The sequence below is a fragment of the Neoarius graeffei genome, chromosome 14 (genome assembly GCF_027579695.1).
Source record: "Neoarius graeffei isolate fNeoGra1 chromosome 14, fNeoGra1.pri, whole genome shotgun sequence".
Classification (NCBI taxonomy): Eukaryota; Metazoa; Chordata; class Actinopteri; order Siluriformes; family Ariidae; genus Neoarius; species Neoarius graeffei.
In genome coordinates this window covers 49806447-49818499 of record NC_083582.1, presented here as the reverse complement: position 1 = coordinate 49818499, position 12053 = coordinate 49806447, and the positions used below count along the sequence as shown (strand labels likewise).

At 43.5% G+C, this 12053-nt stretch overlaps 1 protein-coding gene across 2 annotated transcripts in view; it reads right to left on the bottom strand.

Moving 5' to 3' along the window:
• Positions 1–9945, bottom strand: part of gabrz (gamma-aminobutyric acid type A receptor subunit zeta) — a 60386-nt gene extending 50441 nt beyond the window's left edge. For both annotated transcript variants that reach the window (XM_060938995.1, XM_060938996.1), the window contains exon 1: positions 9871–9945. The gene's annotated coding sequence lies outside the window, so the exon portion shown is untranslated. The remainder of the gene's footprint in view (positions 1–9870) is intronic.
• Between the last annotated feature and the right edge of the window lie 2108 nt (positions 9946–12053).

The window sequence follows — 12053 nt, the reverse complement described above, 5'->3', positions numbered from 1 at the left end:
TTCCTGACTTTGTGGCTAATATGAAGTCTCGCGCATAATAGTTTATGCGCATGCGTCCTTACTTCTTCTATTGTTCTGGTGTCTCCGAAGGGACCGTCTTACAGCGCCCCTAGAGGTGTGGCATGTGTATTGCATCATTTTCAGCAAGTGTTGCGTTGCCATATGGACCTGATATTTTACTGATCGTTGCCCATTTGGATGCGATATATTTTTAAATAACATCTCGTTGCCGTTGTCGTGTGGATGTAGCCTTAGACTGAAAGTATCAGCTGCCCTCACCAGTGTGAAAGCACCCCCCTAACCTCAAGAAAGGAGGGCTCTTACATTGCTTTAAAGAGACCAGAACATCACCATCCTTCCTGCTGACAAAGGGAGATGTACAGTGGTGCTAAACACAGTGGACTACCACTCAAAGATGACCAGTCTCCTCAGCAACACAACCACTTTTGAAACCCTGAGGCAGAACCCCACCAGCAGTTACAAAAAGAAAGTTGTGAGCTGCCTACAATAACTAGAAAAAGACCATGCCATCAACCGATCTCTGTACTACAGACTGTACCCTGGGGAAGCCATTGCTCTCATTTATGGACTCCCCAAAATTCACAAGGAAGGAGCTCCACTCACACCCATCAGCAGCAGCATAAACTTTGTCACCTATAACAGTGCCAAACACCTAGCCACCATCCTGGCTCCCCTTGTCAGAAACACGCCACATCATGTCAATAACTCCCAAGATTTTGCCACTAAAGTTGCAGACCTAAAGCTAGATTCAGATGGTTTCCTATGATGTCACTTCTCTTTTCACCTGCATTCCCACCACAGAAGCAGTCAAATCGTTTAGGAAATTACTTCTTCAAGAGAGCACCTTACTGAATAGTATGAACCTTACCATGGACCACATTTGCACTCCTCTGCCTGACCACATCTATTTCCAGTTCAACAAATGTTTCTACAGACATAAGTATGGATGCACCATGGGCTCACTGGTGTCCCCTATATTGGCCAATCTATACATGGAGGAAGTGGAAAACAAAGCCTTGACCACTTTTTCAGGAGTCGCTCCCATCCACTGGGTCAGGTACAGTGGTGCTTGAAAGTTTGTAAACCCTTTAGAATTTTCTGTATTTCTGCATAAATATGACCTTAAACATCATCAGATTTTCACACATATCCTAAAAGTAGATAAAGAGAACCCAGTTAAACAATTGAGACAAAAATATTATACTTGGTCATTTATTTATTGAGGAAAATGATCCAATATTACATATCTGTGAGTGACAAAAGTATGTGAACCTCTAGGATTAGCAGTTAATTTGAAGGTGAAATTAGAGTCAGGTGTTTTCAATCAATGGGAAGACAATCAGATGTGAGTGGGCACCATGTTTTATTTAAAGAACAGGGATCTATCAAAATCTGATCTTTCCAGCACGTTTGTGGAAGTGTATCATGGCACGAACAAAGGAGATTTCTGAGGACCTCAGAAAAAGTGCTGTTGATGCTCATCAGGCTGGAAAAGGTTACAAAACCATCTCTAAAGAGTTTGGACTCCACCAATCCACAGTCAGACAGATTGTGTACAAATGGAGGAAATTCAAGACCATTGTTACCCTCCCCAGGAGTGGTCGACCAACAAAGATCACTCCAAGAGCAAGGCATGTAATAGTCAGTGAGGTCACAAAGGACCCCAGGGTAACTTCTAAGCAACTGAAGGCCTCTCTCACATTGGCTAATGTTCATGTTCATGAGTCCACCATCAGGAGAACACTCAAAAATAATGGTGTGCATGTCAGGGTTGTAAGGAGAAAGCCACTGCTCTCCAAAAAGAACATTGATGTTCGTCTGCAGTTTGCTAAAGATCACATGGACAAGCCAGAAGGCTATTGGAAAAATGTTTTGTGGACAGATGAGACCAAAATAGAACTTTTTGGTTTAAATGAGAAGCGTTATATTTGGAGAAAGGAAAACACTGCATTCCAGCATAAGAACCTTATCCCATCTGTGAAACATGGTGGTGGTAGTATCATGGCTTGGGACTGTTTTGCTGCATTCGGGCCAGGATGGCTTGCCATCATTGATGGAACAATGAATTCTGAATTATACCAGCGAATTCTAAAGGAAAATGTCAGGACATCTGTTCATGAACTGAATCTCAAGAGAAGGTGGGTCATGCAGCAAGACAATGACCCTAAGCACACAAGTCATTCTACCAAAGAATGGTTAAAGAAGAATAAAGTTAATGTTTTGGAATGGCCAAGTCAAAGTCCTGACCTGAATCCAATCGAAATGTTGTGGAAGGACATGAAGCGAGCAGTTCATGTGAGGAAACCCACCAACATCCCAGACTTGAAGCTGTTCTGTACAGAGGAATGGGCTAAAATTCCTCCAAGCCGGTCTGCAGGACTGATCAACAGTTACCGGAAACATTTAGTTGCAGTTATTGCTGCACGGGGGGGGGGGGGGGTCACACCAGAAACTGAAAGCAAAGATTCACATACTTTTGCCACTCACAGATATGTAATATTGGATCATTTTCCTCAATAAATAAATGACCAAGTATAATATTTTTGTCTCATTTGTTTAACTGGGTTCTCTTTATCTACTTTTAGGACTTGTGTGAAAATCTGATGTTTTAGGTAATATTTATGCAGAAATACAGAAAATTCTAAAGGGTTCACAAACTTTCAAGCACCACTGTATGTGGATAACACCTGGGTAAAAATCAAAACCCATGCGGTGGAAGCCTTCACAGAGCACAACAATGCAGTGGATATCAACATCAAGTTCACTCGGGAGGACATCAGTGGAAACAACCTAGCCTTTTTAGACTGCAGCATGCACATCAAACAAGACAGAAGCCTTAGCATCGAGGTCTACCAGAAACCCACACACACAGACCACTACCTACTGTTTGACTCTCACCACCCACTGGAACACAAATTGAGGGTCATTAGGACCTTACATCATAGGGCTCAGAACATTCCTACAACGGTAGAGGGAAAAGATAAGGAGCAAAAACACATCAAGGAAGCACTTCAGAAGTGCGGGTAGCCCAACTGGGCTTTCATCAAGACCAGAAAAAGAAACACAATGGACAGGGAAGAAAACAGCAACAAATGCAAGAACATTGTCATTCCCTACATTTCTGGACTATCTGAGAAACTCAGGAGGATCTTCTACAAACACAACATCCCTGTACACTTCAGACCCAGTCACACTCTGAGGCAGAAATTGGTCCACACTGAGGACAGAATATCCAGACACAAACAGGACAATGCAGTGTACGCAATGCAATGCAGCAAGGAAGGCACAGACCTGTACATTGGGGAAACGAAACAACCGCTTCACAAGCGCATGGCTCAACACAGGAGAGCCAGTTCTTCAGTCCAGGACTCTGCAGTCTGTCTTCATCTCAATAACAAAGGACACTCATTTCAGGACTGTAATGTACGCATTTTAGCCAGAAAAGGCCAGTGGTTTGAAAGAGGAGTAAAAGAAGCCATCTACGTCAACCTGAAACAACCATCACTGAACAGAGGTGGTGGTCTGAGACACCACTTATCAGCCACCTACAGTGCAGTCCTTGGTACACTTCCCAGAAAACTAAATAGACATCCACACCGACTCAGCTGACTTCAATGACTCACATGATGGCAGAGAGACTCAACGACTCACAGATCACTCTAATGACCCTCTAGGCTGCTAACACCATTCACACCCGGCCTCCAGTGACCCTAACATCTACAGGATGACTGAGGTGGGGTTTACATTAGACCGTATCAGCGGATCATCAGATTAACGTTTTTAAAAACGATTAGCGTGCACACAGCAACGCCAATACACGATTCGTGTGCACACAGCAACGCCAATACACGGATACGCTAATCACATGACTAATTCAGCACGTAAGTTGAGAAATGTGTCAGTGCGGCTCATCGCTTCCTCCTCAGCGGCTGCGCTCCAAATCACTCCGCCCTGAACAGCGAGTGCCCTCTGGAGGGTGCGCACTCCGGCCCTGCGCAGCTCACAGAGCGCGCGAGTGAAGTGCACGAGCAGTGATTCGGGACTGAGCCGCTGTGCGCAAGTCACTTACCACTTGCAAGTGGAAGGATGGCAAGCCTAAAGACAATCATAACTACACAATGGGCAGTATTTGCATCAGTATTTGCAGTATTTTCATACTTTTATACTCTTTAATGAAAGGTGATACAAGGCGGAAGTCCGCGCCGTTTTTCAGCAGTCGCGTCACATGACCAACGCCAGCGAATCAGGAAGGTGGATGTCACAGTGACGTTGTCCAATGACGATGCCAGCTAGAGCTCAGCACAGCGTATCCGCGTATCTCAATGTTTACACAGCACCGGACCAGACACGATCTGGATTGAATATGTGGACCCTGGCGGATTCCCGTTTCTCGGCGTTTTAATGTAAACGGACAGTGCATCCGCGAAGAAAACGAGACAGATACGGTCTAATGTAAACTTGGCCTGAGAGGGTCAACGACCCATGTGACCTCAACGACTCTCCTTAGGGTTGCTTCTGATCCACTGGAACTCTCCACTAGTCAGACAGAATTGAAGAAGCCTTTCAGATGAGAGGTGAAACGTCTTCAAGAATTTCAAGCAAGTCCAGTTGCCTTCTTTAGCACCTATGGTTTACAATGACCTGGATGACTGAAAACCTTCACAGACAGAAGTCAAAGGTATTACGACTAGAACTACATCATAAATCATACTGTCTTAGAGTCATAAACATTATACACACTGGCGCAACACCATCTACTACAGCTTATAACTTATGTATTAACATAACACATTTTTACTCCTGTTGTTCTATTATACCACACATCTCCATTTGGGCATACACAGCCTGGCACATTCCATGTAGCTGCATTGCTTTTCCTAGATACCTCTGAGCAGAGGCAAAGCTTCATGCTGGCCAAGCCTTCCCACATGCACCTCACAGCTAACTTTGGAGCTTTTGATTTGATCTCTTTAATTATTATTATTTATTTGTAGACTGCTTGTTCTTACTGCCTACTGGCTTTTTTATCATGGAGCATGCAGAGACAATAGGGAGCTGATTAAAATAAAGCTGATACATTAATAAATGGTAAGGCAAAATGTTCTAGATTTATAAAAATGAGCCCCAGCTAAGCAGATAGTGTACATCTGACTTTAGAGTTGTCACTTCAGGCATCAAATTCAGATCCCCCAAAGATCAGAACATCATTTAATTGCAGAACACATATAGATTTCAAAGATGAATATTTAAAGATTACAAATTCAATATTCATGACAGAGCAAAAGCTTGAGGTTGGTATATCTGCCCCTAGAGAGTGTGCTATGTATTTATCTAACAGATACATGAAGGTCTACACTGATTTGACACTTGTGTTCGTCCTGAAACAAGTGCTATCCGCCTAGGTCCAAAATGCAAGATAGTGCCTACGTTTTCAGTCCAATAGCTAGTCGAAGACTTTGGTGGATGTAACAGTTTTTTTCTCAGATAGGTTGGGGACAATTGGGAGTGTTTTTATTTAGTGTAACAGTTGAGAGAACAGTCTGTAAAGGAATAAAGACCCTGTGACAGCAGTGCTACCCCAAAACAAGAGTTCAGCTTGGCTCCCAAGACATCCTACTGGTCCTCCATGTCCTTGTAGCGATGCAGAGCCGCAGATACACTGTACTACACTGTTTGCTCTTTCTGTCTGTCATGTTTAATTAGCAAACCTGTCAACTGTACCATGTCCTCACATAAAGATGCTCTTTTGTTTCATTTTGTCAAGCTTTCCTTTCCTCACTTCATAAGCCTGACAATAAAGATGGTAAGACAAACAGAAGCTGAGAATCTAGGTCAGCATGAATGCCTGAAATATAAAAACATCTACTTCTGCAGTTTATTACTTGCAGCCTATGATATATCTCATAATATACTTACTTATGCCCTCAAAAACTTATTAAATTATTAATGCTACTGCAACCACATCTGAGAGTTTTGAATAAAAAACAGCCCAACAAGTTGTTGAGAAGATTCTTTACATTTAAAAACAATTAAAGAGCTTTTAAATCAAAAATGTCTATCTGGTCTCAGTAACCTACAAAGTAAACTCAAATTAAATTCAAAGAAAGTAAACTCAATTTTAGAAAAAGAACTAGATTAAAACTTAAGCGTGTATTATTCATGGGTCTTGTTTTATATATGTTTAAATAGTTCTAAGACATAAAAAGTATACGGTTTGAAGACATGGCTCCATCTGCTCATGCAACCCCGAAGCAGGGAAGACAAAAGCCAAGGTCTGACTCATACCACATGACATTGGTATTATTTCAGGAGCATACGCAGTTTCTCTACCAATACCACAATAGTGGGGTATAATGTGAAGCTAGGGGTTTTTCATACGTCTTTCTTCTAACCTTACGACATCACGTAATTTTAGAAGTAGTATAACAATTCTTGGGAATGATTTGCACACTTCAGACCCCAAAACGCAATCACATCTACCCTGCTGAAAAATCTAGCTTGGTCTGAGCAGCTAACAGCAACCACAACACAGGCTGAGCTACTCAAATTAGTAAATCAGCTTTGTTACCTAGTAAGTGCTGGATATTTTCTGAATTACCATTACTAATGCTGCATTGCAGACAAGTTTTTTGTTTTTTTAAAGAAAATAACAGTAAGGCAGCTAGAAAATCTCACAAAATGTTGATCAATGTAGTTAAGTAGTCTGTCACGTCCTATCTGCAGGCTGAAAATATGGGGAAGACAAAACAAGTACAGAACTTTTGCGACTTATGAGGCTGAGTGACATCAGATGGCAGGTGCAACATGAACATCAAAAGAAAAACAGGGACGGCAAAAGACACCTTCCTAAAGAATGAAGAGTATATTGACCAACACTAATCTAGGCATGACAACACGCCTCAGAGTACTGAAATGTTATGTTTATCCAGTTATGTTATACGGCACAGAATGTTGGAGAGTATCTAGTAACAGGAAGAAATGAATTGAAGCAGCAGAGATGTGGTTTTTGAGGAGGATGCAAAGAATATCACGGATAAAACGAATATCTAATAAGGATATCATGAACAGAGCAGGCACAAAAAGAGAAATAATGTATGAGCTCATGAAAAGGCTCTCAAATTCACCCAGTCACCAGAGGACCGGCCCCCTACTGTAATCCTAGCTATGTAATAGGCGAGAGGCCAAGGGCTAGAGGAACGGAGATCAGCACCGCCCAATACGCCTTAAGGGCCTGGTTAGTTAGTAGGACATGAAAAGGCAACGTAACTTCACAGGACATGTGATTAGAAAAAAAGGAGCGAGAATGCATGGTAATTAAGAGAAGAATTGAAAGGAAGAAAGCAAATAGAAGGCAAAGACAACTGGTGATGGAGACAGCAGCAGCCAGAAAACTGGAAATTTATATCAATAAATTGATCCACTTGCAGGGGCATAGCTGGGGGGGCCTGGGGGGCCCATACATTTTTTCAATAGCTGCATAAGAATATTAGAAAAGCACCCACTGTAATTTTTCTAACATTTTTTTTTAACTAGATTGTCACCTCAACCTCATTAGGGTTTCTATAACCTAGTATGGGCTTCCTGTGGTTTGGGCGCGAAAACCCAGTTCTGCGCAAGCGCAACACGATTGCACTAGAAAGCATGGTCAAGCTGCCAGTGTAGCTGCAGTCTTTTTAGTTGCGAATTACGAGTATTTCCTCTTGTGTTAATAATTTGCCATGTCAAAACAAGCAAAACTTTCTTCCTTCTTTCGACGAGAAGAGAGGTAAGCAATTTATTATATATTTTTTCCATCAAAGTTGCATTTTGTGGCTTTGAAGCTAAGTTTTAGTGCCGTTTCTAGAACACAACATCAAGAAAACCTGGAAGAAACAGCAATAATGGAAGAGCCGGTTTCTAAGCTACCTAAAACTAGCAATGGTGATTATTTTTTGTTACATATTTTTCATAGTTCTATTCTAGTACTAAGTCAATTTTTTTATGATAAAACAGACTCAAAACAAGATGAAACAGCTTCCAACATGAGATGAAAGAATGAGGCAAAGACCACATTATTTTCTCAAATGTATTCAATGTATTTTTTCATTTACAAACCTGCGGGTATGCACTCAGGCTGCCAGTCAGTGTCTGACCCCAACTTTAAAAAATCCTAGCTATGCCCCTGACTTGAGATAAAAGAGGATGGACCATGGCAGTCCAAGCTCAAACTGGGCATGGTACCTGATGATGATGATGATGATGATGATAATGAGTTAAGTAATAAGGAAGCTGGAAATTAACTTACGAGGTGGTAAAGATACTTTAGCCTGTATTTTATCAGCTGGCATTTTTCAGCAATGTAAAAACCATATTAAAAATTCAAAACCCAACTATTTTATTCAGTTATATTACTTCTAACAGGATAATGTCAGGGGGTGGCACGGTGGTGTAGTGGTTAGCACTGTCGCCTCACAGCAAGAAGGTCCTGGGTTCAAGCCCGGCGGCTGACGAGGGCCTTTCTGTGTGGAGTTTGCATGCTGTCCATGTGGGTTTCCCCCAAAGTGCTTCCAGGTTAGGCTAATAGGTGGCTCTAAATTGACTGTAGGTGTAAATGTGAGTGTGAATGGTTGTCTGCATCTATGTGTCAGCCCTGTGATGACTTGTCCAGGGTGTACCCCCCCGGCATGGTGGTGTAGTGGTTAGCACTGTCGCGTCACAGCAAGAAGGTTTGAGCCCAGCGGCTGACGAGAGAGTGGAGTTTGCATGTTCTCCCCATGTCCACGTGGGTTTCCTCCGGGTGCTCCAGTTTCCCCCAAAAACATGCAGGTTAGGCTAATAGCTGGCTCTAAATTGACCGTAGGTGTGAATGGTTGTCTGCGTCTATGTGTCAGCCTTGACTTGTTCAGGGTGCCTCTCACCCATAGTCAGCTGGGATAGACTCCAGCTTGCCCGCGACTCTGTAGAACAGGATGTATGGATGTATGGATGGATAATGTCAGGTGCACTGTGGAAGAATACTCATCTCATCTCATTATCTCTAGCCGCTTTATCCTTCTACAGGGTCGCAGGCAAGCTGGAGCCTATCCCAGCTGACTACGGGCGAAAGGCGGGGTACACCCTGGACAAGTCGCCAGGTCATCACAGAGCTGACACATAGACACAGACAACCATTCACACCTACGGTCAATTTAGAGTCACCAGTTAACCTAACCTGCATGTCTTTGGACTGTGGAGGAAACCGGAGCACCCGGAGGAAACCCTCGCTGGCCACGGGGCTTGAACTCAGACCTTCTTGCTGTGAGGCGACAGCGCTAACCACTGCACCACCATGCCGCCCCGTGGAAGAATATTAGTCTAGAAATAGGTTATTACAGGTTATTACAAAACTTTCATGATTGAAATCAGCGTCAGAGCAACAATTAAGCAATGATGTGAAAATACAGGTGGTAGATATGAGCCTCATGATCCTTTCTCAGCCCATTCTGCATGCCCAGCCTCATGGCTCTCTGTCCTCACCTGTTAAAGCCTCCCAAAAGTCACCGGAGGAAAAGAAATCACTGAAACATCCAGAGGCACGTTTGCGCAAACGCACGCAGTTGCACGTGAAGGTTTGCATCGTTACATAAAACGTTATCAGCAAAGAACTCTGACATCCGAGTTAAATGAATTTCCTCCAGACTGCGCACTCGGGCTCGATCAATAGCAACCGTTTTACTGAAGCCGAAAGAGAACTGCAGAAACAAGACTCGTTTTGTAAAATGACTATCAACAGGCTTTAAGGGGTTAAAGACCAATCAGCTATCTGATAAGCCAAAAACTTATATCTTACAGTCTGCATGCAGTGCGTTCGTTAGTTAACGCAGTACTTACATTTAAAGTGGCTGTCGCGCGTGCATGTGTCCAAAGTGAAGAACAGGAGTCGCGGCGAATAACAGAGCGCGCGCTCATCTGTACCGGCTCAGTGCGTCATTTGCTTCAGTCATCTATATATAGACTTTTTTTTTCTTTTTCTAGTTTAAAGCAACATTCCACTTTTAAAACAGGCTACAATAAACAAATCGAAGTATTCATAAGATCCGCGTCGGCTGGGCTCGTGCTCGGAGAATCCACCGCATACTACCCTACTAAAGAGTATGTGTAAAGAATATACTTAGTGGGTCATGACTGCATACTTCTGTACTAAAGTCAGAATGGACAAAGTAACATGCCAACAGGAACACTCATACACTACCCTACCAAAGAAATAGTATGGTAACCTGTCAGTGGCACTCTAATGCATACTAGGCCACTGTAGTAAACAGGGGTGGGTTTCCCAAAAGCATCGTAGCACAAAGATCATCTTTAAAACCCTTTGATGCAAAACATGGGTCAAAAGTGACCCGGCTGAGTTTTTATCATCTATATCTTTGCAATAAATTAATTCCATCATTCAGTATTCAAGGCATGGGTGCAGATCCCGGGGGGGACGGGGGGGACGGGGACATGACTCCCCCCCCCCCCCCCCCCCCCCCAATTTCGGAAAAACATGAATTGTCCCCCCCAATAAAAATCCCCTAAATTATTCAAAATTGTACAAACAAATGTATTTTCAGACAAATGATTCCCTGTGCGGTACTTTTTGAATGATGTGGCGAGCCTCTACGAAGTTGTGATTTATGCTTGCATGGTATGAGTTGCATACGGGCAAAAAAAAAATAATCACTTTTGTGTCCCCCCCAATCCTGACATCGGATCTGCACCCCTGATTCAAGGTATTCCTCAATTAACTTGTTTTTGATCATCATACATCCTTATTTTATTTTTTCCTTTCTTACTTTTTGAATAAAAACCCTTTTTGTATCACTACCCTTCTAATGCACAACATGGGTCAAAAACGACCTGCATTCATTTTCCAGGTTATTTCATGTACGGCTGAATCTTTCTATGATATGCTTTTGAAATAAATTAATTTTGTCATTTACTTTTCCAAATATGCGGTAAATATCTTGTTCTATTTCGTTTCTCCTGACCGCCAGAGGCGGTGCTTTCAGCACATGAATATCCATCACACGAACGTGCAGGTCGAGTAATAGTAACAACAAAGTCACGTGTGACCTGGGTGACGTCACCCCGTGACCCCGGCACAAAAGACCGGTGAACCCAGAAAGTGACCTCTTGCATCTTCTCGCGTTTTGCAGGTTGCGAGTTGGATTGGAATTTGGAAATTTGGATTTTGGACAAAGCGCCGTGTTAGTTTCGTTATCCGTGTGGTTGGGGCTGTGCTTACGCATCCCCCAAGAAACTGCGTTAAGTCCATCAATTCCTTTTTTCTCTTGTCGTGGTATTCGTATTGTTTTGTTACTCCGTTAGCTGAGTGCTCTCGCTCGGTGGAGTTAGCTGACTAGCCCTCCGAGGCGGTGTCCTCGCCGCTGGAGGCCGGCTTGTTTTCATTCAGGTAAGTGGTTTTCATTTTATTTGAATTAAAGCGGTGTTTCTCGTCGCTGTTTTGTTATCAGTTCTGTGGCGCACGGCGCCTATTTTTGTTAGTATTATCGACCGCCTTGTTTTGTGTAGCCTTGCCTCCGGCTTGTTCACGGGCTGGCTGTCTTGTGTGTTTTAGCGGTGTATGATGTCTTCTCACGCTAGTGAGTGACTGTTTAGTTGCGGCTGTCTTTTAAACCCGCGGCAGTAGGCTCGCGGTTCGCGAGATCCGGGTGCTCCCGCTTGGGCCCTCGCACCATTTTTTTCCGACCACGGGTGTGTTCGCCCGGTCGTTTTTCGTTGCCGCCTGATTGTTTATTTTGTGTTACTTACTAATTATTGGGGTGTTCTCACCCTATTTTTTAAGTTCCCTTCTGCCAGCCAGGTGTCATGGACCTATTCTCTTGCTGCGCCAACTGCCGGGCCCCCCTCGAGCCGGAGGACGGCCATCGCGAGTGCCCCTCGTGCCTGGGTATTGATCACCTGCGGCAGGGGCTGACGGACATGGCCTGCGCAGACTGCATGTGCCTGAGCGTGGCTGCGCAGACCGCCAGGCTGGCTCTGATGGATCCTCCGTCTGACATCCCCCGGGC